This window comes from Bubalus kerabau, chromosome 2, assembly GCF_029407905.1.
Source record: "Bubalus kerabau isolate K-KA32 ecotype Philippines breed swamp buffalo chromosome 2, PCC_UOA_SB_1v2, whole genome shotgun sequence".
Classification (NCBI taxonomy): domain Eukaryota; kingdom Metazoa; phylum Chordata; class Mammalia; order Artiodactyla; family Bovidae; genus Bubalus; species Bubalus kerabau.
This window is the reverse complement of record NC_073625.1, coordinates 17,397,090-17,419,564: the sequence shown is the minus strand read 5'-3', so window position 1 is coordinate 17,419,564 and position 22,475 is coordinate 17,397,090. Positions and strand designations below refer to the sequence as shown.

Sequence of the window (22,475 nt, the reverse complement as noted above, 5' to 3'; positions counted from 1 at the left end):
TGATTATTTACATGTAACATGTTGGACCATAAAGGAAGCTGAGCACCAAAGAACTGATGCTTTTGAATTATGGTGTTGGAGAAGACTCCTGAGAGTCCCTTGGACTGCAAGATCAAATCAATCCTAAAGGAAATCAGTTCTGAATGTTCACTGGAAGGACTGATGCTGAAGCTGAAGCTGCAATACTTTGGCCACCTGATGCAAAGAACTGACTCATTGGAAAAGACCCTGATGCTAGGAAAGATTAAAGGCAGGAGGAGAAGGGGACATCAGAGGATGAGATGGTTGAATAGCATCACCAAATTGATGGACATGAGTTTAAGCAAACTCCAGGAGTTGGTGACAGACAGGGAAGCCTGGTATACTGCAGTCCATGGGGTTGCAAAGAGTCGGACACAACTGACTGACTGAACTGAACATATATTCAATATATAGAAATATATAAATACATATATTTGCATGTCTTGATTACATGCATCTCACCATATGGGAACATATAATATAGATATAAACATAGATTTTCAGTACACATTTGTAAGTAAACACATTTGTGGTTCACATTGCCAGCTTGTTCATGCCAGTCTACCAGTGACTGGAACCAAGACTAAAGGGGAAAAATGCATTGCTATTTACAGTCAATGTGGATGGCACTGAATGATTGCTTCCAAAATGGTTATTTTTTGCACATTGCCAAGTAAATAAATATAGAGACAGAAATTATTCTAACCCCCAAACTGCCATTTAGAGAAGATTATTTATAGTGTCAAGAGTAAGAGTGATTAGCAATTTGGGGGGTGGAGTAATGACCTGCAGTGTCCATACCAACACTATTGATTTCCAGTAAGTTCTTTAATTCTCAGAATATTTCTTTTTTTTGAGAAAAATGTTGAGCAATAAAATTTTGTAATTGAGATGGCTATGTTGTCAAGGAAACATAAAATTGAATGAATCCATAAAGAATAAAGACTTAAGCTTTGACTTAAAAAGAACATCTCACAAAGTTTCCTTAGTTTTTTTTTTTAATTTGAAACACAAGTTTCCTTAGCCAATTGATAATGAGATTTTTATGGCATTGGTGAGAGAAATCCGATTCTAGATCTCATAATTCCTTCTCATGCACTTTGTTACATCTTTCTCCTGACATTCACTCTTTACCAGGCAGAGTTACTTTGTTGAACACTTACCATCCTTGATTACAGCCCAGTCCTCAAAAACCACAATTTTTCCCTCTCTGTTGGAATTGTTAGCCTGAGGAAGTGGAAGGATCATAAGATGGAAATACCCAGTGACAGCTCGAATAAGCCACTAGCTAAAGAAAAATATGTCTCTGCTTTTCTTCTCTATTAGTTTCCGTTTGTTTCCTTGAAAGTGAAAGTGAAAGTCGCTCAGTTGTGTCCGACTCTTTGTGACCCCTTGGATTATACGGTCCATGGAATTCTCCAGGCCAGAATGCTGGAGTGGGTAACCTTTCCCTTCTCCAGGGGATCTTCCCAACCCAGAGATCGATCCCAGGTCTCCCACATTGCAGGAGGATTCTTTACAAGCTGAGCCACAAGGGAAGCCCAAGAACACTGGAGTGGGTAGCCTATCCCTTCTCCAGGGGATCTTCACGACCCAGGAATCGAACTGGGGTCTCCTGCATTGCAGGCGGGTTCTTTACTGTTTCCTTGAAGAGCTACAGAAAAAGGGAAATGTCTCTCTCCACATTAGGTCGGGATCCTTCATAATGACTTTTGATGATTACCTTTAATTTTCAAAGTTTTCACTTTAATGCAGATTTAATGATGTGGACAGACTAAGTTCATTTACCCTCATTCTTCCTTTGAGGAACTCTTAGAATTCTCTGAATTCCTGATAGTAAGAAGAGAAACAGGTTAATTTCCTTTACCGGTTTCTCCCACTCTCAGAAAGTAAAGTGGTCCCATGAAACCTTTCCTAAGTCGAATGGGGGTAGAGTGAATGAACAATTCACTCTTGCTAACAGAGGCAAAAATAAACGTATATAAAGCACAGATGCTCACAGACAATATTCAGAGCTATGGAAGCTGGATACTGAGTGCTGAGTGTTATTTCCGGGGAAGTTTGGTGGGGCCACATTCACTGCTCTGTTCAGTGTGCATATTGCTTTTATAATGGCTCACTGGACCAAAAAAACAAAAACGCTGAACCCTACTTTCTAGTCTTTCTTCGTAAAAGCAAAAATTGTCTTCCGATTTCTTTCGGTTAGTGAAAGCAGGTAGTCATGTAGGTCTTTTGTAAAGCCAAGTGGTGTTGCTGCTGCTGCTAAAGCGAACTTTAAAAAAGTAGGGGATACCTGTACTTTTCTCTTTTTTTTTCTATTTTTAAAAAATTTTTATTTTTCTGTCTCTTGATGACACTTCAGATAACAAAATGGATATTTTCTTAACTTGGTGATTTTTATTCATCAGTGACCCTTCCTAGGTACTCAAGAAGTTAATGGCCCCCTGATTCTTCACTTTTATACTCTTTAATCCTTAGGGATAGATTCCTGACCTCTGTGGGCTCAGACCTTAGACAGGAAAAGAACCGTCAACTTCTCACCAAGCCTGCCTTGCTGCTGGCCCTGGAGAGCTGGCCTGGTCCCGGCCTGTTCTGCTCCTCCAAAATAGCATTCTTGTTTACCAACTCCAAAATGAGACATCACTTTTTATCAAAAACAAATGAGGACAACATTTACTCCCAGAAAAGACTAGTCAGAGGTTACTCTGATTTTAAAATGAGATTGTGCACTATCAGAATTACATAATCAAAATCATAATTGTACTTAGGTCTAAGTTTGGCTTACAAACCTCATTAGCCTATTTATAAATCAGGCTAGTTTTAACAACCATTCTTAAGGGAACTTTGATTAATGATTTTGTTTCCTTTTCAAGTGTAGTTAAATGTTTTTCAACACTTAAAGCCTTGTGCATTAATTTAATATGTTTAATTTCCTTTTAAGTACTTTAACTTGTCTGACTTCACAAATGAGATACTCATGAATACTTGAATAACTCATCAATTAAGTACTTATAAATATGAAATATTATTTTTAAGTCCTTAAATTTCTAAAAGTAAGATTTCAACTGAAAACCACAAGTCTAAATCGTTGACTCAATTTCACAGTTTAAATTGGAATCACAGTTGCAAGTTACTGGTATGCTAATTGGGCAAAATATCTTGCTATCAGAAGTGTATACAATATCCAATACAGACTCTAATGCAAAATTATTTGATACTATGGGGTTTTTTCCTTACATATATATATTTTTTCTTAATTTTATGTCTTCCCAGGGCTAAAGCATGCTGACCCATCAAGGAATCAATGAGACCATTCCATGCATGGAGTTCTCTTCCCTTATAGATGTTGTGCTTGCCTCTTCAGCACACTGAGATTTCTTGAGACTCAGAGGGTGACCTGTCCTGAATAAGGACCGGGTTCTAACCCAGACATGACCCTAACTGCCATTCAGGAAGAGTGAAATAAAGACAAGCCAAAAAATGATTCCCCCAGAGATAGTCATGTCACATCCCTGCAACCTCTGATGTGATTGAGTTGGGCTTCCCTGGTGGTGCAGTGATAAAAAATCTGTCTACCAATGCAGGAGACCTGGGATCCATCCCTTGGTTGGGAAGATCCCCTAGAGGGGGTAATGGCAACCCACTCCAGTATTCTTGCCTGGGAAATCTTATGGACAGAGGAGCCTGGTGGGCTACAGTCCATGGGGTTACAAAGAGTTACAGGTCCTGAAAGTAGGTTAGGGTTTAGTCAAGCAGGCCCTAAATGCAGTCACATGTCTACTTACATGGGAGACACAGAGGAGAGTTTGAGACAGACACACAGCAGATAAGACAGTGTAAATACAGAGGATGATGTGGCCACAAGCAAAGGAATGTCGGCAGCCATCAGAATCTGGAAGAGACAAGGAACAGATTCTGTTTGGAGCCTCCAGAGGGTGTGTGGCTCTGCTAACACCTGGAGTTCAGACTTTGGGTCCCTAGAGCTGTGAGAGGATATATTTCTGTTGTTTTTAGCCACCCAATTAGTGACCATTTGTTACAGTTGCCACAAAATATTAGTTCAGACAGTGATGTTGTGGAAATTAAAAATTAAGGTATAATAAAGACTTTGACACTGTTATTTATAGGTTTCTAAGAGAAGGCATTTTAGTCAATTGTATGAATATTCTAAATTAGTAATTAAGATTTTAAAAATCTGTTCTGGCTAATCATGGTAGTCAGATCACAAATACCTGTCAATCTTAGTTAATTAGTGTTTCCAAGGGAGTAGGGGGTTGAAGAGGGATGAAACAGGTGTTCAGGGTTAGACAGTGGTCCCCACCCTTTTTAGCACCAGAGGCCAGTTTCATGGAGGACAATTTTTCCACGACCTGGGGTTGGAGGGGATGGTTTGGGGATGATTCAAAGCACATTACATTTATTGGGCACTTTATTTCTATTACTGTTGTATCAGCTCCCCACCTCCGATCTTCAGGCATTAGCTCCCAGAGGTTGGAAACCCCTGGTTAGCAGATGCAGGCTATTATATATAGGATGGATAAACAACAAGGTCCTGACATATAGCACAGGGAACTATATTCAATATCTCGTGATAAACCATAATGGAAAAGAATTTTTAAAAGAATGTATGTATGTGTATGACTGAATCACTTTGCTATATAGCAAAAATTAACACAACACTGTAAATTCAACTATACATCAATAAATAAAATAAAAAACTAGAGTTTGGTCATAATTTATATAAGGGGGGAAAGCTTGCCATTATATTATCTCCAAAAGTCCTAAACATTGAATTCATCAACCCACACGTTATGCATTGTTTTAAAAATAGTGCTTTTAAACCGCTAGATTCCAAGCCTGTGCAGAATCAAATATATCGGCATCTTAGTTTGATTACTTGGTCTGAATTGGAAACATTTCCAATGACTACCAGTTGCACACATCATTATCCACTCATAATTGGTTGTTTAATTCGAAAAGAGTAGGTTCTGCTCCATCACCTAACATCTGTTCACTTGGCTCTTATTTCTATTCAACCAAATCCAATTATTGTCGGGAGAGGCTCAGGGTAGACTCGTATCATTTGAGAATGACTTCCATTTCTTTGTAGATCCTTCTTTGTTTTTCTCATAGCCGTTTTGTTTTTTAATGATGAATGCTTTGAAGTTATTTTTCTGAATCTGTGCTTGTATCCAAAATCAAAAGGCTAGGCACTGAAACCTTATTTATGTTTGAGGTCATATAATGCCTCAAAACATAGCTTTAATGCTAAAATTATTAAAGTATACTTAGAAGAACTCTTTTAACAATTCTGAGGGCAACAGATTTTTTGCAATTCTCACTTCGATGTTACTATTGTTAAACATCGTTTTAATTTCCAGTTGTGTTGAAACTCAAGTGTTTCTTGACTTTGATCATGGTAGTGAGAAAGTATTCAATGTTATTACTTAGGGATCATGTGGTTCCTAATTTAAGACAAAATTCTCAGCAAAGATAGTTAGTTTGATGTTTCATGTTGTTTGTGGTTTTTTTTCCAAAGCATGCATTGGTTTCTCTTTTTAATTGAAGTATAATTGACATGCAATGTCACTTGGCTTCAGATGTACATCATAGCAATTTCGTATTTAAATACATTTTGAGAGGGTTACTATGGTAAGCTTAGTTATCATCTGTCACTATATAAAGTTATTGCAATATTCTTGAATAAAGTTTCTATGCTGTACATTACATCCCCGTGACTTTCTTACAACTAGAATTTTGTACCTCTTAATCCCCATTATCTATATTTTGTCTGCCTCCCTAACCCCTTCCTTCTGGCAAACATCAGTTTGTTCTTTTTTTTTTTTTTTTTTTTTCAGTTTTTTCTTTGTATCTATGAGTCTGTTTCTATTTTATTATGTTTGTTCATTTGTTTGTTTTTTAAATTCCACATTATAAGTGAAATCATATGGTATTTGTCTTTGTCTGACTTATTTCACTTGGCATAATGCCCTCTAGCTCTATCTGTGTTTGCTCTAATGTCAAGATTTCATTCTTTTTATGGCTGAGTAATATTCCTCTGTGTGTGTGTGTGTGTGTGTGTGTGTGTGCATGCGTGCGTGCTGCATCTTCTTTATTGATTCATTTCTCGGGCTGAGAGTCCCTTGGACTGCAAGGAGATCCAACCAGTCCATTCTGAAGGAGATCAGCCCTGGGATTTCTTTGGAAGGAATGATAGTAAAGCTGAAACTCCAGTGCTTTGGCCACCTCATGTGAAGAGTTGACTCATTGGAAAAGACTCTGATGCTGGGAGGGATTGGGGGCAGGAGGAGAAGGGGACAACAGAGGATGAGATGGCTGGATGGCATTACTGACTTGATGGATATGAGTCTGAGTGAACTCCGGGAGTTGGTGATGGACAGGGAGGCCTGGCGTGCTGCGATTCATGGGGTTGCAAAGAGTCGGACACGACTGAGCGACTGAACTGAACTGAATATTCCTCTGTGTGTGTGTGTGTGTGTGTGTGCGTGCGTGTGCTGCATCTTCTTTATTGATTCATTTATCAGGCGCTGAGGTTGTTTCCATATCTTGGCTATTGTAAGTCATGCTTCAATGAATATGCAGATGCATATCGCTTCTCAAGTTAGTGTTTTCCTTTTCATTGGATAAATACCCAAAAGTAGAATCACTGGATCATATGGTAGTTCTATTTTTAGTTTTTTGAGGAACTTCCATACCGATGCCCATAGTGGCTGTACCAATGTACATTCCCACCAACAGTCCATGAAGGTTCCCTTTTCTCCACACCCTTACCAATTCTGACAGGTGAGAGGTGCTATCTCACTGTGGCTTTGAATTGCGTTTCCCTGATGATTAGTGATAGTGAGCATCTTCTTAATCTGGCTGTTTGCTTTTTTGATATTAAGTGTCTAAGTTTCTGATTTCCTTTGGGTATTAACCCTTTATCAGATATATGACTTGCACATATCTTCTTCCATTGAGTAGGCTGCCTTCTCATTGTGTTGATGGTTTCCTTTGGTGAGCAGAGGTGTTTTTTCAACGGTTTCTTTCTTATATACACAAAAATTTCCAGAATAAAACATGTTACAATAAAAGGAAGACTTTTTTAATGGCTCTGAATTTTGTTGCATCATGACACATCTAGAAAATTTGGGGTACTGGCAGAGTAAACATGCTTAAGAGGCTCTGGTAAAGCTGAAAATGGGGTGAGGAGAAACCTGCTTTACACTGGTTTCTATCACTTGTTCTTAGGGCAGGATTATGGGAAAGACTCTCTTTTATTCCTACAACCTCCTACTTAACAAATGACAAGACCCAGCATCTTATAGTAAGATCATACCTTCTGGTAGAATCATCATGGTACAAATTATTTGAATCATGCTCTCTGTATGTATTGATGAAAGATATATTATGATGACACTCTGGTCCTTCTATTTCCAGGGAAGTCAGTGATTTGAGGAGATTCCCTAGTACTTCAGCTGGTGAAGAATCTGCCTGCAATGCAGGAGACCCCAGTTGGACTCCTCAGTTGGGAAGATCCCCTGGAGAAGGGATAGGGTACCCACTCCATTATTTTTGGGCTTCCCTGGTGGCTCAGATGGTGAAGAATCCACCTGTGATGTAGGGGACCTGGATTAGATCCCTGGCTTGGGAAGATCCCCTGGAGGAAGGCATGGCAACTCATTCTAGTATTCTCACCTGAAGAATCCCATGGACAGAGGAGCCTAGCAGGCTACAGTCCATGGGGTCACAAAGAGTCGAACACGACTGAGTGACTAAGCACAGCACAACACAGTAATTAGAAAGGATTTTAAAGAGGTTTGATTGCTTTCTTTTGTGAGTATAACCCTGTAACAATTTTTACTGCCATTAGTACATATACGTTGAAATTAGTCATACCAATTTTATCATTGGCAAGACATGTAAATAAGATTCAGTGTACATCTCCATCACATTAAAGAACTCCTGGCCAGAACATGTGCAGGTTTCCTGGCTGTGGCATGCAGTCATTGAAAGTCTGTAAGCCAGAACATAACATGTTGAAACCATGTGAATCTATATGCAGATGTGTGCACTTTTTAAGTTCTGTGGTGAAAGGGGAGGGTAATAAGAAAAAAAGAATAAAGAAGGAGCATTCAGAGCTTCCTGAACACAAAGAAACATCTATGTTGCCATTATTTGGGCTATGCATTTTTTTTCTAGTGAAATGATATACATGTTTAGTATATAACCTTGGAAAATACACAAAGGAAAAAAAATAAAGCAGTTAAAAATCCTGCCATCCAAAAACAAACATTTTGTAATATTTACAACTAGACTTATGTTTATGCATATTTGAAATATTTGTAATCATACTTAGTATTCAAATTCTGCCTTTTCATAATTATCAAAAATTTAATTTTAAAATTTCTAGACTGTCTTGTAAAATTCTGAGAAAACCAAGGCAAGTTCATGGTGATCTATTATATAGATCTTCTACCCAGTGAGACATCTTGACAGTAAATGAATGCTTTCCTTCAGATTTGAGTTATATCATTAAAGGAATTTGCCTGTTGGTGTTAGGATCATTTAATAGTACATCAATCAATAGTACATCTATCAGTATAGTTTATTCCAAGCAGAGGCTAGCCATGGTATCTGGGGATAATATGTAATTAGTTATCTAAGTCAGAATGCCAGGGAAGCATATGAATAAGCAGCAAAAAGATGTTGGGTTGAAAAGAAAATACTTGGCTGCCTACTAGATGGCTTACCCTTCAGTTGCTGCTTTCTTTGGACTCTTCCCAGGGATTCGACACATGAAAGACCCATCTCTCAGGAAGAAGTCATTGCTCAGGGCTGTTTATCTTAGTTGAGTACAGCCAGGTATAAACCGGAGTAAAGTCACATCTCGACTTCCTGTTGGGCACCACTATCTCTGCATTGTTCCATAGCTAGAGTCTCTCCAAGACTATTTCAAGCCACATTTCTTTTAATAGCATGGGTAGTATAAGCGTAGTCCATTCAAAATCATGACTGCAGAAATATCTGAAAGGACAAGTCCTAGTGGACCCATAGAATTCTTTCCATTTAGGATTAATCCCATTATGTATTGTTTTTGCAGTGAAAAACATTCATGCCATAGGTCATCATAGGCAATGTAATTGAAAGAATATTTTGCCAACAGTATTACTGGAAAGTGCACTCATTCATGATTTATTTTTAAATGATTAGGACCCTTAGTTAACCTATAAGGATATCACTTAAATTAGAACTTTTAAAATATGCAATGCATGTTCAATAGCATCCAAGTATTAAATAGCATCTTAAAGAGCGTAAGAAATGATTAAGACTAATTAAGTGGATTTATTGGCTAATTGGTGTTTCCACATGTATTTATTTCTGCAATTATTATTCATTTGCTGATTTACACAGCACTCTTCTCAAAAATTACCCTGGCATTAAATGAAGCTGGAAGACATCTCCACTTTGGAAAACTTACTAAGCCAAGACCTTTCAACTTAAAGTTGGGATGGTACTCAATCAAAGTCTAGCAGAATTGATTCCAGAGTCAGAAGTTTATTTATCGTTCTTAACTCCTCCTTCTCCATTCAGACCAACCTAGTAAAACTTTTCCTCTTCTAAACCATGTGTATCTAATCTATACCACGGCAATGATACCATTTCAACTGTGTAGAGAAGTTTAGCAAATTTTCATCCACTAATGGCACCCCACTCCAGTACTCTTGCCTGGAAAATCCCATGGATGGAGAAGCCTGGTAGGCTGCAGTCCATGGGGTCGCTAAGAGTCGGACACGACTGAGCGACTTCACCTTGACTTTTCACTTTCGTGCATTGGAGGAGGAAATGGCAACCCACTCCAGTGTTCTTGCCTGGAGAATCCCAGGGATGGGGGAGCCTGGTGGGCTGCCATCTATGGGGTCGCACAGAGTTGGACACGACTGAAGCGACTTAGCAGCAGCAGCAGCCGAGGTTATCTACTAGAGACACTAGCCCTTAACATTTTAAGAAGAAATTATACATTGATCACTCAGGAATTATATTTCCTTTCTATACAAATTAACCTTTCATATAAATAGATCAGCTGGAGATGCTTTCAGCATGTTTCCTCAATTGATAACTAGTCCTTGGAGCTATTGTTTCCCTAAGAATTATAAAAACCAAAACAAACACAAACCTGTTTACTCTGTCTAGGAACATGGATCAGTGTTGAAGACCGGAGATATATTTGACTCCCATGGAGAATAAAAACTCTAAAAATAAGCTTTCTATCTAATTTATTTGTATATTCATTTAATTGCTCAGTGAAGGCAACCACTCTTGAAAGTAACCTATAGGTAAATCACCTTATTTAAAAAATCAAGGACTTTCCTGATGGTCCAGTGGTTAAGAATCTGCCTGCCTACGGGTTCAATCCCTGGTCCAGGAAGATCCCACAGCCTCAGAGTCTAAAGCCCAAGCACCACAACTACCAAGCTGGCACTCTGGAGCCCATGCTCTACAACGAGAGAAACCACGATGATGAGAAGCCCACACGCCACAACTAGAGAAAGCACGCTCAAGGCAATGAAGACCCAGCACAGCCATAAATAAAATAAAGTTAAAATTCAAGGTGGCGGAACAGTTACTGGCCACGAGATGCAGAGACACATGACGAAGGAAAAAAAATTAATTTAGCTCCCTAAGGCACTGACATTTCATCAGTTAGGTGAGGAGAGAAACAACAGAGTTCAGACTGAATCATTTTGAATGAGGAATAAAATAGAAATAATGGAACAGCTAGTTTGGAGAGAATCTGTCATGGACATATACCTCGTCTGACTTCATAAGCCTCACTCGCACCCTTTCTTCCAACAGATTCTACTCAAGCCACATATTTCATAGGACTTCAAGCTAGAACCAGTCTCTGGAAAACTAATTAAAAGCTGAAAAAGACTGATCTGAGATTGACCACTGTAAGATTGTTAGCACACTTTTCAATACAGTCAGCCAGCCAGGATGATAAATAAAAAAATTAAAAATTATAGGGGCTTCCCTGGTGGTTCAGTGGTTAAGACTCTGAGCAGGGAGCATGGGTTCATTCCCTGATCAAGGAACTAAGATCCCACATGCCCCAGAGCAGCTAAGCCCATTCATGGTAACTCTTGAATCCACATGCCACAGCTAGAGAGCCCAGACAATGCAAGGAAGACCCCACACGCAGCAACTAAGACCCAATTAAATAAATATTTTAAAATTATTAAAAGGAGCTGTATCTGGAAGGGATGACCTCACCAAATTTTATCTTCATAATTGTTAGACTCCATCAAGAGAAAAACAAAGGTTGTCTTCTGCGACTGCCTGAAACAGATTGGTCTTGAATATATCATCAGCAACTTTAAAAGAAAATTTTCTATGCATGCACATCCCTGAAGATACTTTATATTGCAGAGTTAGTGAATAACACAAGGAAATATAAGCTTAAGGGACAGGTGAAAAATGAAATTATGATCTATAAACTCTGAACATTACTTTAGAACACAGTGGTAGATACAGTTGATTAAAGAGTGCCATCCAGCTGTCAGGAATAACTGTTGTAGGTTTCTGAAAACCATCATTTTGTTATGGTGTTAGATTTGAATAGCTAGAATTACATGCTTAGAAACACGTCTAATGCCTTAGAGATGAGTTCCTGGAGGAAAGTAATTCACCAGTTATTTGGAGGCCAACAAGCAATGTATGTCATTTTTGAGTCACAAAGGAAATGACGTTGTTGTAAACTCTGCTTTGTCATGCACACAGGTGCTAGACCAAGACATTTATACAAAAGAGAAACTTATTTGTAGAAAGTGGTCCTTTCCTTTAAAAAAAACACAAAACTTTATTTATTTATTTCTGTTTGGCTGTGCTGGGTCTTTGTTGCTGTGTGGGCTTTTCTCTAGTAGTGGTGACCGGGGGCCACTCTTCGTTGAGGTACCTGGGTGTCCCACTGCAGTGGCTTCTCTTGTTACTGAACACAGGCTCTAGGGCACACGGGCTTCAGTAGTTGTGGCTCGCGGGTTCTAGAGTACAGGCTCAATAGTTGTGACTTAGGGGCTTAGTTGCTTTGCAGCATGTGGGATCTTCCTAGATCAGGGATCAAACCCCTGTCTCCTGCATTGGCAGGCGATTCTTTACCACTGAGCCACCAGGGAAGCCCCAGAAGTGGTCCTTTCTGTAAACTGTATCTGCATTCTTCCCGATCACAACATAATACATAAAGTGACATTTTTGAAAACATTGCAAATGTCATGAGTTCTTTATTTAGAAAAATCCAATGATTAATAGATTATCAGTTATCCAATATTTAGTTATAGTTATAACTAATAGTTATAGGATATGTTTAATAGTCTAGGATAACTATAACTAATACTTATTGGATAACTTATTGAATTTCTTAATATAAACTAATAGATGGCCTGGGATTTTATGTGACCCTTACCTCTTCCCAGCAGGTTTTAAGGAAGGAAATTTCTGTTTTACCATTTCATTTCTGATTCTTTTGAAACGCGGGCACAATTAGTAATGAGAGTGTGCATTTATAAACGTGTGTTGCCACTGGGAATTTACTGAGGATGACTCAGATCCCATTCTATACTGGAAAAGGTGCATTTGGCTGGTAAATGAAAAGATCGGGCCAATTTCTTTCTTGTATCAACCCTGGGTAAAATGTCCTTTAAGAAGAAAATAACAATAATGAATTTGTTGTGTAGGCAAAGAATTTAACTACTTGTTAGCATTCGAATGGGCCCTAAGGAAGCATGCAAGTTAATTAAATCAGAACTCCCTTTTTAAGTTTGCTACCAGCTGGGCATCAGTTGGCCTTCCCAAGAAGGTGTCACTGAAATCAATAGGTTTGAGGCTTAATGTTGAGCCTGGACAACAGAGTACTGGGAAAGTGACACCACACCACGGTTTATTAAAGAATATCCCTGCAAATACATTTAATGCTTTTTTCTCCTTTCTCCATTTGATTCTGTATCTCTTCCTCAAGTTGAAGCAAGAAGTAGCCTAAGGATGTTTTTTACAGTGAGAGAGAAGAAAGGAGTGAAGTTGATCCTAATTTTAGTACCTTATTAATTATCAGCAGAATATTTTTGCAGGGTCAAATAGTAATCAATTGATCAATTAATTAGTCAATTAAAAATGCCAAGAGAAAGGTGGTCATTAGTTAAAGGAACTCATTCAAGTGATTTGTGGTCTGGGTTTTATCAGTTCTATTCCTAGAGCATTCTTATTCTTGTTGGGCTTAAATGTAGTTGAAATTTTAATCCCTTGATTGATTTGCTTTATTAGCCCACCTCTGATGTGAGTGAGTGCTCAGTCGTGTCTGACTGTTTGTGACCCTATGGATCATAGCCTGCCAAGCTCCTCTGTCCATGGGATTCTCCAGGCTAGAATACTGGAGTATGTTGCCATTTCCTTCTCCAGGGGATCTTCCCAATCCAGGGATCGAAACTGCATCTCCTGAGTCTCCTGCATTGCAGGCGAATTCTTTACTGCTGAGCCATCAGGCAAGCCCAATCCCTACTAGGTTTTTAATAAGGGGCAGCTTTTGAGAAATTAAAAATCCTTATTCTCATTTCCCCAAAGAAAAGGTAATGCAGATGTCATAATGCTTTGGGGGAACGTTTACAAAGTCATGCCCTGCCCAGGACATGTTTCTGGTTTCTTTAAATGTATCTTAACTTGCCCATATGTGGTCAACTTCCCCTTCTGGAATCTATTGATAAATCATGGCAGAAGGAAACCACTGCATGGAAACAATGTCTAAAGGAGACCCTCTTTATCCCAGAGAGGAAACTCAGAGAACAGGGCTCAACCTGGCTAATGTCAAAAGGCCTACTCCTGGATTCAAATCAAAAGTGTCAATGCGGCCAATTAGAAATAGGAAGAGGGTGGTTCAACTGAAAATCTGGGGCCTTGGGCATTTTCTGGAATGTGTACAGTCAGACTGTGCAAGTGAGTCAGCAGAGAGAAAGCAAGCCGGGGCACCTCTCTCCAGAGCAAGGAGTCATCCTTCGCCTGTGGGTCAGGAGTGTTTGTCTTGGAGCGCTGCGTCTTCCAACCAACTGCTTTTCAGCACAAATGGCAACGTTATAAAGTGTGAAGACATTGGGCTAGGAATCACCAATGCTGGCCATGCCATTTCCTACTGTAGGAAAATGACCCTGTCATCACCCTCTTGATGTCTTGGTTTCTTTCCCCAGGAACTAAGGATGTTTGACAAGGTGACTTGGAAGCTGTAGGCTGGGAAGGGCAGCCAGGATTTCTATGGGTGTTCAGTTGCTTTGAGGGTAGCTTGACTGTACACACGGGGGTGCAGAGCAGGAAAGGGGGCAAGAGACGTGAGCATGACCCTTGTAAGTCCTTGGCACTCACGTTTTAAACCTCCTGGGATGCATCTCTCTGCCTCTACCAGTCATGGCTCCTTAGATTCTCTCTCTGTTAGCATCAGGATCTACTAGCAGAAACTGTGTGACCTTTCTGAAATGTATTGTGAATCCTCCCCGGCCCCAGAACTCTTCTTAGAGATACGAAGGTTATCAGCCCTGCTCAGCTGGCCAAACCTGACAACACTGGGCGCGGTTGCTTTTGTAATCTGTTCTCCAATTTCAACCTGCACCCACCCAATCCCACATCTATCGAGGGGTTCTCTGTTTTTTCTGCTTTTAACTTTGGGTTAGACTTTTCCAGTAGGCATGCCTGAAAGAGGAAACTTGATTGTGTGTCTTTAGATTGCCTTCCTCTCCACCTTAATAAACATCAATAAATTCAGACTCCTTTCCTTTCCGAAGCCCTAACTTCTTTGTGGCAGCAGCGATTTTTAAAATATAGACTTTCGTCATTCCGTCTTCTCTGTTATGGCATCTGTATGCACTGTGGTGTATTGTTTAAGCACACTCTTTCATAGATCTGAATTCGCTTATTGTTTTCTCCAAAATATGTTCTACCTTAGACACTATCTCATCCTCTCCTCTGCCAGATATTGATTATTCATACATTCGCTGATCCCAACCACTTCAGCTTTACTCATTGTTATGTCTTTGTAGCTCTTCTTTCCCTTAAATACAAGGGCAACCTATTGTCTTCACAATTACCCTGTCTCCTGCGTCTGTTATATTTCCAAAGCCCAGGGAAGCATCAGAGCATCGTCCTGGGTTTGGTGCTTCTCTTCCACAAGTCCTTTCATTCTCTTTTTAGCTGTTTTACCTGCTGCCACCTTTGTGTAGCTTCCCAGGTGGCGCTAGTGGTAAAGAACTTGCCTGCCAATGCAGGAGAAGTAAGAGACTCAAGTTTGATCCCTGGGTCAGGAAGACCCCCTGGAGGAGGGCACGGCAACCCACTCTGGTATTCTTACCTGGAGAATCCCATGGACAGAGGAGCCTGGCGGGCTACAACTCCATAGATTTGGACACGACTGAAGCAACTTAGCACACACACACCTTTCTGTGGGTCTTCCCTATGTAGTCCCCACCACAAACATCTGCCCTGGCTGTTACAAATGAGATGTTCAGGGACGAGCCACTCTTTTGTGGCAGGGCAATAAAAAACAATATGAAAGAAATTTTTTTAAAAAATTGGACTCTATGGTGCTGTGATGTCTCCTTGGAGGAGAATGATGTATGGAATATGAGAAGCAGTGTCTAGCCAGGTACCAGTGCTTTGAGATGAATATACTGGATGATCGTTCCACTTTCGATGGCCTATGGTCAATTTCCTCCATCACATCTCACCAAAGATAGCTTTGATGCATGTGTCTGTTGAGCTTTGTGTTTCAAAGGCTTCCATTTCTGATGGCTGCCTCTTTGCTGAGGTGTAGGCTACTTCCTGTCTTTTTTATAAATTCTTTTTCATGCAGCTGTCTCAGTAGTAAAGAATCCGCTTGCAGTGCAGGAGACTCAAGAGACACGGGTTCAATCCCTGGATCAGAAATATCTGGAGAAGGGCATGGCATTCCACTCCAGTATTCTTGTCTGGAGAATCCCCATGGACAGAGGAGCCTGGGAGGCTACAGTCCAAGGGGTCACAAAGAACTGGACATGACTGAGCGACCTAACAACCACAAATATGCAATTCAACAAACATGCAATTCAGCATGGTGAACTCCACTCCACCTCCGACCTTACAACATTCAAATATTATTGGACCACTTCTGTTTTCCAGAGAACTAGTAGACAGCTGCTAAGTGCAGAACACATGTATCAACTATTTGTGATTGTAATTCCCTTGTGATTGTGATTGTAATTCCCTCTGTGTCTTGGTTCCAAAAGTGATAATGCTCATCCTGTAGCTTGAAAACTCCCCATTGGGTGACACTCTTTTATGAAAATATGCCATTTTATACACTTGTTTCTGACAAAAAGGAAAAAAATGTGAAGTCCACCCTAGTTCTGTCCAGACAAGCACAGAGAGAGGCGTGTTGGATTGCCAGACAAATATTTTCCCCTGATTTTGCTCAATGAACTTGATTCACTGGAGGGCCCTTTGCCCATTGAGCAGGGGAGGTGGGCTGCCTCGGAAGCAGGCGCTGCCCCACTCTCCGCAGGGCGCCGGAGTGAATCATCGTTTTCATGAATGAGAAGAGGAGGAGGGAAGAAAAGACAAAAAGCTTGTTGCTCATGGCCTCAAACAAGGCAAACATTTTTGTGAATAATTTTCAGATAATATATGACGGGTTGACTTTTGGGTTCTGTTGTTGTGAATGGAACGCAGAGAAAAAAGAACTTGTTTCAACACAAGTTTTATCTGATATCCTATTCATATGCCCATTCTTTGTAGAATGTTTGGCAACTTTTCTAGGGTACAGAGAAGGCACAGTGTTGAATCATGTTGCTTTCAAGTGTTGTACGAACCCTGGCTTGAAACTCACTTAAGGAGATGGTTGATCCCACCATATAGACAAGGAAAAATCTGGCCAGGGTGGATACCTACCTCATTTCTGAGGAAGATTAGAGCTGGGATATATGTTGCTACAGATGCAGTGCCTTTAGCAGAAGCCAAAGTGAAAAGCCAGAAAAGGCTAACATAGATGCCAGATGTATTTTTCAAGTCGAAGTATAGTTGATTTATAATATGTTAGTTTCTGATGTATGGTAAATGATTTGTTTTATATATACATGACATTTTTCATTCTTTTCCATTATAGGTTATTGTAAGATATTACCTATAGTTCCTTGTGCTATATGGTAAATCCTTGTTATTCACCCAAATTTATATATGGTAGTTTGTGTTAATCCCATACTTCTAATTTATTCTTTCTCCCCCTCTCCCCTTTGGTAAACCAAAAGTTTGTTTTCTATGTCCGTGAGTCTGTTTTGTAAATAATTCCATTTCTACTGATGTTTTAGATTCCGTGTATAAGTGATATCAATTTAATATTTGTCTTTTCCTGTCTGACTTAATTCACTTAGTATAATAGTCTCTAGGTCCATCCATGTGGCTATAATAAATAGCAATATTTTATTCTTTTTCATAGTCTATATTTCATTGTATGTGTGTACCTCATCTTCTTTATCCATTCATCTATCAGTGAGCATTTATGTTGCTTCTGTGGCTGGGCAATTTATTGCAAAGCATATTGAATTTCTTTTTCACTGATGTCTGATGACTTGAGTTTTGTAGAATCCACTCAGAGAGAGTCTTCCCTCACCCAGGAATAAGAAGCAACAAGGTCAAGAAAGGAAGCACAGGGATAAAAGTAAATGACAATAATAATAATAATGTTTACTTCTGATTTCAGGCACTGGCTATCTTTGGCCCCTGTCCATCATTTAACCTTGATAGCGGGTCCAGACTTCTGAGACTGATACACTCCATGGCATGCACCCTCTTGACCTCTTGACTTCCTGCCCTTCCCAACCTTGTCCTTCTCCGCTTGTCCTTGTAGTTTTGTGTTTTCCATTCTCAGCTCATGCTGGTCCTTCTACTTGGAACTTCTCAGTTCCCGTCACTGAATCTAGGCAGCAAGGTTTAGCCCAGGCATTCTCTTTCCTGCGTGGTCTTTCCACACCCTTTTCTGGGCTAAGCATCCTCTCTCCACGTTCCCAGATCCCTGGATGTAACTGTGTCAGAATCTTCCTCACTTCCATTGACCAAATCCTAAGGTCCTCAAGGGGAAAAGACAGTGCCATTTGTTCATCCACTCATTCATTCATTCATTCAACAAAGATTTATTAGATTCCTATTATATGCCAGACTCTGCCTTAGAGACTAGAGAGAAAGTAGTGAACAAAACGTAAAATTCTTGTTCCCTAGATGTGTGTACATTCTAGCAGAGGAGACAGAAAAAGGGGAAACAAGCAAGCCAATATGTCCAGAACTGCAGAGAAAATGGACACGTGTTGATGCGTGCGAGAGTGCCTGCTGTTTTAGGCAGGCAAGTCTTCACTAAACAGAGAGCTCTCAGCTGAGACTTCCAAGGCAAGAAAGAGCCAACTATGTGAAGATCTGAGTCAGGGGACCCAAGTATAAGAACCCAGAGGAGGATTGAGCAACCGTAGTAAGCAAAAAAACCTAGAGAGGGCCTTGCGGCTGATGGACTGGCAAATCCCAGCAGCAGTCAGGGTCAGCTCCCTCGGGGCCTGAGAGTCATGGTGAAAGCGGTGATCTTATATCTGTGTGGTGGGAAACGCTACGACAGCTCTAAGCACGGCGTTGTCGGATGAGCTTTTCATTTCGCAGAAACCACCTTGGCTGTGTGTGATGTGAATGGATTTTGCTTTGCGTCCCCAGAGCCTAGCTTAATGCCTGCTTCTGTTTCACACCCTGACACCCAAGGCCATGCTGCTTTTCTGCACATGAAAATTGCCTTTTCCAAGGCATGTGCTGTCCAGCGAAAAGGCAAGTTGAGCATCGTTTCAATTCAACACACGGTGCAGAGCTGACTTCCTGCTCTGGCCTCGGCTATCTGCTGGCCTCCACCCAGCTTTTAAAAACTTCCTGAGGTTGACATTGCAGCAGAGATTTGTTTCTCAGTTTCAGAGATAATCCCTTCAATGTTTGTTCATCCCATTTAAACCTAGCTAGACCACCTCGGATGTTCAAGGAATTGCCTCCAGGCAAGGCCACAAGGTGGGGCCATAATGAGGAACCGGGGTACCTTCTCAAGTTGAAGCATTACTTTCTAGAAGATGCTGAAGGCAGGAATCAAGGCTTCTGTTCACTCTGACTTTCTTCTAAGACTTCTAACCAGTGAGTCAACCTCAGTATACCTGCAATGACCCATATTATTAAAAATGAAATTCAATAAGCAGTGCACAGGGACTTCCCTGGTGGTCCCTTGGCTAAGACTCCATATTGCCAATCCAGGGGGCCTGGGTTCAATCTCTGGTCAGGGAACTAGATCCCACATGCTGAAACTAAGAGGTCACATACCATGACTAAAGATCCTGTGTGCTACTAAGCATCTTTAGAACTAAGACCTGGAACAGCCAAATATAAAAATAAATATTAAAAAAAATGAAGCAGTGCAGAAAGGCATACAGACTGCCACCTGGGAGTTGACGTTCGTGCAACCTGTTTCACATCCTTGGGGGCGGTGGCCCTGAGCACCAGAGAACGACCTGCGCTTTGAGGTCACTCTTAGGTCTGCTTGCAGTGCCTTGAATCCACGATGGAGTGATCATGGATAAATTTGTTTCAGAGACTTATCAACCCTCTGGGGATGGAATCTGTTTATTATTATTAGTTTTTGGATTATACTATCATTTTTAAAATATAGTTACATAATTTAAGAGACTGACTGAGCATCTTCACTTTCACTTTTCACTTTCATGCATTGGAGAAGGAAATGGCAACCCACTCCAGTGTTCTTGCCTGGAGAATCCCAGAGACGGAGGAGCCTGGTAGGCTGCAGTCCATGGGGTTGCTAGAGTTGGACAGGACTGAGCGACTTCCCTTTCACTTTTCACTTTCATGCATTGGAGAAGGAAATGGCAACCCACTCCAGTGTTCTTGCCTGGAGAATCCCAGGGACGGGGGAGCCTGGTGGGCTGCCGTCTATGGGGTCGCACAGAGTCGGACACGACTGAAGCGAGTTAGCAGCAGTAGCAGCAGCAGCACTCCAGAATTACAGAGTAATTGAAATAGAATCCTAAGAGTAACCTTTTTAGGAAACAGCTGTAACCTGTTTCCTGTAACCTGAGAGCCCCCTCCCCTAGCTCACTAGCCGCAAGCCCTCTATCTGATCTGGGCAGTTTTGGAATAGCTTGAATCCACCCACCTTCCCATTCCCAGGTAGAAATTAGGGACTTTGTGAATAGCCTGGTCCTCTGAAAAATGCTCAGTTGTGGTAATCTTTTAAAGAGATTGTTTCAAATCTGCACTCACAAGGAAACAGACCTTTTGCCACAAACTGAAAACCACTGATAGAAGTGGCCATGCCGTGTGCAGGCGGCTTGTGTGACGATAAACAGTGCAATGCTAGGTCCAGGGCCCCCTTCCAGATGCACTCCTTGAGACATCCCTGGGGTCCAGTAGTTAAAACTTTGTGCTCCACTGTAGAGGGCTTAGGTTCGATCCCTGATTGGGGGACTAAGATCCCATATGCTGCAGGGTATGGCCAAAAAGAAAAAAAAAAAGAAAACTAGAAAGGAAGATATTTTTTGCCCACATGCCATGGAAGAATGGGCCTATTTCTTCGTCAGCACAGAGAGGCGGCTCCTGAATGGGTCTGGCGCCTGAAGCCTTGGTCCCACATGCCTTTCCACCTCTGCTCCTCCATAACTGCCCTCCTCCTTCAATGGCCCAAATGATGCACCCTCTCCTTCCTGAGCCTCTGCAGGGATTCCATCCCCACCACCACCCGGCTAATTCTGACTCTTTGTCCTGGTCTCTCTTTATGCGTCATCTCCTCCAGATGAGGTTCAGTGACCCTCTTTTGAGCTCTCACAACACTTGGGTTTCCCCACATTCTGTTGTATATCCACTGAAAATGCCTATCTTCTGGTCAGGTTCCATTCCTAGAATATAAATGCCTTGAAAAGACTCACTTATCTCGTTTACCATTGAATCCCTGCCATCTAGCGTGGTCCTTGGCACCTGACAGCCCCCAACCAACATTTGTTAAGTAGTGTGACTCTGCATGCTGTCTGTCTCCTCATTTCTACAGAGTGAATGACAGTAGGTGTTATTTCACGTGTGTATTTGCCAAGTATCATGGATGTACCCTGCATTTTGCTAGACATTGTGGTTCAGATGGTAAAGAATCTGCCTGCAGTGCGGGAGACATGAGAGACCTGGGTTCGATCCCTGGGTTGGGATGATCCCCTGGAGGAGGGCACGACAACCCACTCCAGTATTCTTGTCTGGAGAATCCCCGTGGACAGAGGACCCTGGTGGTCTGTAGTCCATGGGGTTGCAAAGAGTCCGACACAACTGAGCAACTAGGCATAAGCATGTAGAATATAGAAAAGAATAGAAATTAGGCATCTTGTCTTGAGGACAGTTAAAGGGAGCCGGTTAACCCAGTGGAATGGTTAGAATACACATTTATGATAAGATGTGTTTGGTTAACCATGAAGACTATGAAAGTTCTGGAAAGTTCAATGCATTCTGGAAGTGCTAGTCCTGGAGCTTGAAGGACCCTGAAGATTCCCGGATCTTAACAGATGCCCATTCCTTGAAAGATGGTGGTGGAAGGAAGGCAAATCTCCACTCTGTGTTTTGGACTTGGAGGGGGCTGCAAATTCCTTTCCCCTCTTCCTATAGACAGGGACATGACAGAAGGTCGTATTCTGACTTATCCTTTCTTAACCTGCCTTCATTCCTCAGTTTGAAACTTACCTCACCACCAATTCTTCTGAATTATCAGGTCTTTTCTTTTAAAACACATTAAGAACTCAAAGAGCATTCGTGGAATCAGCTGAGAGAGCTAGCACTGAGCAGGTCTATGGAGGCTTGTGGTAGAACAGGTGCCCTGGGAATCAAACTTCTAGAAGGTGGAAAATGGCTCAAAGAGAGAAATCCTAAGACACCAAAGATGGGCTTTGCCAGGGGCAGGTTCTGAGGGAGTGTTTTCTCCTTTCCTGGAATGAATGGAGTGGTGAGATGTGTACTTAGCAGACTTCTGGGTTAGGGAAATCATGTAGTGTTCATCCAAAGTCATAAACTCTGTCTGAAGGAAAACTCCAGACTAGAAATTATTTTATAATATTATCCATAGATTTTTCTCTCTGCTACTTAGCAGACTTTCCTGGGACTGATTAGAATGCTTCTCCACACAAAACACTATAAATGTATTTTCTCAGTGGAGGAATTAAGAGGTCCAGAGTGGTGGAGGGAATATCTTGGTTTGAAGCATCTCTCCTTAAGAGTCCATAGGAAATACATTACCTTTCCCAGGGTTCTGATTTGATTTTTAATGACTTAGTGACTGTACAAAACAAGACACTCAGGAGAAAGTACATGCAGATAGACAGAGATCTACATTTAAA

General features: G+C 41.0%; 2 long non-coding RNA genes across 3 annotated transcripts in view; both read left to right on the top strand.

Annotated features, from left to right (window-relative positions):
• LOC129643057 (uncharacterized) overlaps positions 1-22,475 on the top strand; it is a 329,392-nt gene that overhangs the window by 178,507 nt on the left and 128,410 nt on the right. The window lies entirely within an intron of this gene.
• LOC129643058 (uncharacterized) overlaps positions 1-22,475 on the top strand; it is a 93,291-nt gene that overhangs the window by 66,927 nt on the left and 3,889 nt on the right. Inside the window, exon 3 of one of the 2 annotated variants that reach the window (XR_008710040.1) lies at positions 3,295-4,712. The exons of the other annotated variant lie outside the window; for it this stretch is intronic. This is a non-coding gene — a long non-coding RNA (uncharacterized LOC129643058). Of the gene's footprint in view, positions 1-3,294; positions 4,713-22,475 lie in introns of those variants that run through there. 2 annotated transcript variants of the gene reach the window in all.